The 3,351-nt window shown below is 33.2% G+C and overlaps 1 long non-coding RNA gene across 2 annotated transcripts; it reads left to right on the top strand.

Moving 5' to 3' along the window:
- Positions 1 to 1,519: 1,519 nt before the first annotated feature.
- LOC307163458 lies at positions 1,520 to 3,013 on the top strand. Of its 2 annotated transcripts, XR_013822082.1 has the most exons (4): positions 1,520 to 1,705; positions 2,170 to 2,226; positions 2,712 to 2,786; positions 2,877 to 3,013. It is a non-coding gene; the product is annotated as an uncharacterized lncRNA (long non-coding RNA). The 2 variants fall into 2 exon arrangements; XR_013822083.1 differs by lacking the exon at positions 2,877 to 3,013 and having other exon boundaries at positions 2,712 to 2,875.
- Positions 3,014 to 3,351: the final 338 nt, after the last annotated feature.

Raw genomic sequence — 3,351 nt, 5'->3', positions numbered from 1 at the left:
TTTTGAGAGAAACTTTTTTTTTTTTAGAGAAAATATTTTCACACTGATAGCAAAAAATATAGTATTTTGAGAGAGATTTTTTTTTTCTCAGAAATAATTTTTAAAATATGATTTTTTTTATTTTTTATGTTCTACGAGTAAATACTTTCTCTCAAAACTTTTTTTAGTCTCAAATATGATTATTTTTTGCTATTGGTATGAAAACTTTTTCTCTCAAATATTATTTTTTCTCTCATGAAATGCTTTTTTGCTATCAGTGTGATAAATGATCTGAGAGAAAAAAAAAGTTTGAGAAAAAAAGTTATTTACTCGCATGTAATAAAGACACAAATCTATCTCCATAGATATGCAAATAAAATACATTTGAATACTTTTAATAAGAACATGTGTTAGTGGTGTATGCACAGCAGGAGGATAAAAAAGCACATGTTATGTGTAAGTGTGAATCTCGTGTGCAATGCAATGAGTGGAAATTATTGAGATCCAGTGGAAATAAAATGAAAATAATATGCAATTTCAGCTAAAGCCACTAGATGGCATCAATGGCATTTACCATTTCCATACAAGAATAAATCTTTACACAAGTTTCCCATTTACATTTTTACTTAGACATTAGAAACATAACACTACTAAATATCCTAATTTAAACTTTTCTCCTTTGCAAGAAATGCCAATTAAACATATTTATACATCGTTCATTTCCAAAGCTAAATGCTGTGTAACACCAGTAATATGAGGTTGATCGCGCAAACGGCCCATTCTACAAAATAATAATAAAAACCCTCAGAAAACGGAAGAATACAGCATTGAAAGAGCAAGACACAAATGACTGTTGAGGAAGATCAAAGGAGCAAGTATATATGTTTTGTGTAAAAACTAAAGGAGCCTCAAATATCCTGTCGGATACTCAAGGAACTTCAAAATGTAATTTAGGTGCCTCAAAGCTCTTTCTCCTATTAGGGTTACTGGAGGAGCATTGACAATCTTTGAGGTTCTTGCTGGAACTTATGGGATCCTTTAAGCACTTTGTATTTAGTTCAGAGGTTCTGGAGTCACCTTTTCATTTCCATGAGACCTCGAAGTGCTTTGGGGGAAAATAGAGGAACTTGAAAGCGATAAAAGGGGTTATTGGAAGATCTTTTAACATGTAAGTGGTTCCTGGAAGATCTCTTATGTTAAAGCCAGCATCTGGAGGAACCCAATGGTTCAGTGAGGCCAGAATAAGATTATTATTATCCTATTATTATTATTATTATTATAGGCTACTTAAGTTTGATTCAGTATACATACCCAGGTCAAAAAGACGTACTATTAAATGTATTAAAAATTTACTTGAGTGTGTTTTTAGTAGACCTACAATACAAATATACTTTAATGCATTTTAATACATTTAACAGTAGCCTACGTCTTTTTCACTTGGGTAGCTTCATTTATTTAGTATAGGCCTATTTTATTAAGTAATTTAAACCTTAAACAACAACACTAAATAATAATAATATTAATAATATGAAGAAGAAGAACCAGGAGGAGAGAAGTTTTATTCTGTCAGTGTCACGAAACTGCTGCTATTCCTCTGCTGTCGTCGCTTCAGTGATCCTCGCGCTGCTCGCGCGCAACAAAGCTCAGCTGATCGACGTCACCGGGTTTGAAAGTAACGGCTCCTCTCATCAAAGCTTCCGCCGTTTGTTCGGCTCTCCGTTACAAGGTTTGTAAACTCGCCAAATAAATATAAATACAGAGTCTACTCACTATATATTAAAACACACACATATAAACTAAATGTATTATACATTACTACGTTTTTACAGTGTTTACCACTCGTTTATTGCACAGTATCTGCTATGAAGGTTTTAGCCGCGATGCTAACTACGTTGATCTAACGAACAAATGGAAATTATTGACTTATTGTCTTAGATTGATTTAGTCATTCAATTCAACATATTCTGTACAACTGTGTCTTCAAATTGCTGATATAGCCTAACTATTTTATCTGATTCCTGCTGTCGTCATTGGCGTTTAGTATGAATATAGTTTGGTCTGTTTTTGTTTAGCCTATCTTTACTTAATACAGGTGCCCTCATTCTCTCAAATAAGTTACCATTTTAAGCCATTTACTGGTCAATAAATATTATGTTGTGAATAATCAGCTTTGTTCTTTTGTTTCCCCAGAACAACCATTACATTTCTAAAATAATCTGAACATTTCAGTGGCAACATTGAATTACAGTAAGTTACCTGCACATGCAAGTACTTTATTACTATGAACTTTCTCTGTGTGAAATTGTATGGTTTGACTGTGTACTTGTGTTTTTTAATCAGTTATTCTCTGAAAATCTTCCCTCATGCTCTCAAATCTCATTCATGTTACTCAGAAAAATAATATCACAGGTTTGGTTCACAAATAATGCTATGCATTTTTTCTTTATCATTTGCATTTAAATATAAGACATTTTAACTCTGAATTATAACTTCAAGTTTAGTCTTTTTCGACAAAAAAAAGGAAAAAGCTATTATATGGCTTCAGAAGACTTACAACACAACCCATAACACATGAGTTGTGAACTCATTGATTATTTTAGGATCTTCTCTGGGACATTTTTGGAGCTTAACCATTTTTACATAAATTGTTGCATTGAATTGAACTAGACAAGAGTATAAGAATGGTTTCATGAATGATTTACACAATTTTTTTCTGCTTGTGTTTCATGCAGTGAAATTGAATGGTGACTGGGGTTGCATTATGCCTTAGATCTGCTTTTGGGTTCCACAGACAGAAAGTCAAACAGGTTTGGAACGTCACAAGGCTGAGGAAATTATTTAAATTTCACAACTATCACTTTAATAACCTTACTAACAGTAAATTTTGTACTTTGCAGGGACCTCGGTAAGCTGAAATACAAGTTTGAACAAGAATACAAATCCTCCTGTAGACCTGAAAATCATTGAAGTGCCTGGGCCGACCATCCACCAGAAAAGAGGAAAAACAAATGGAAAACGAATCTGCTGTACCTTTTCACTTTTCTAACTCGTAAAGTACCTCACACCAACTTGGTCCCATAGTGACATTTTTGACCACAAACAAAATTGCTGATCGTGTGAATTCTTATTGAAATGACTGGAATTCACCAGTGAACATTCACAGAACAACAGATAATTTTACTGCACCTTAATACTGTTTCCTCTATCTTGTTTCATGAGAATACTCAACAACCATTTATGAACACTGTTGATTCAAGTCACATATTTAAGCTTTTCAAAAGCCATAGTGTACATTACAGTCTCCAGTCTCACGGCATCCCAGACTTCAACATTTTATGATTCAAAATAGCTGAATAACTAACCATCTGAGAT

The sequence above is a fragment of the Squalius cephalus genome (assembly GCF_949319135.1).
Source record: "Squalius cephalus genome assembly, chromosome: 8".
Taxonomy (NCBI): Eukaryota; Metazoa; Chordata; class Actinopteri; order Cypriniformes; family Leuciscidae; genus Squalius; species Squalius cephalus.
The sequence above is the reverse complement of the archived record's forward strand: the minus strand, read 5'-3'. Positions and strand labels throughout refer to the sequence as shown.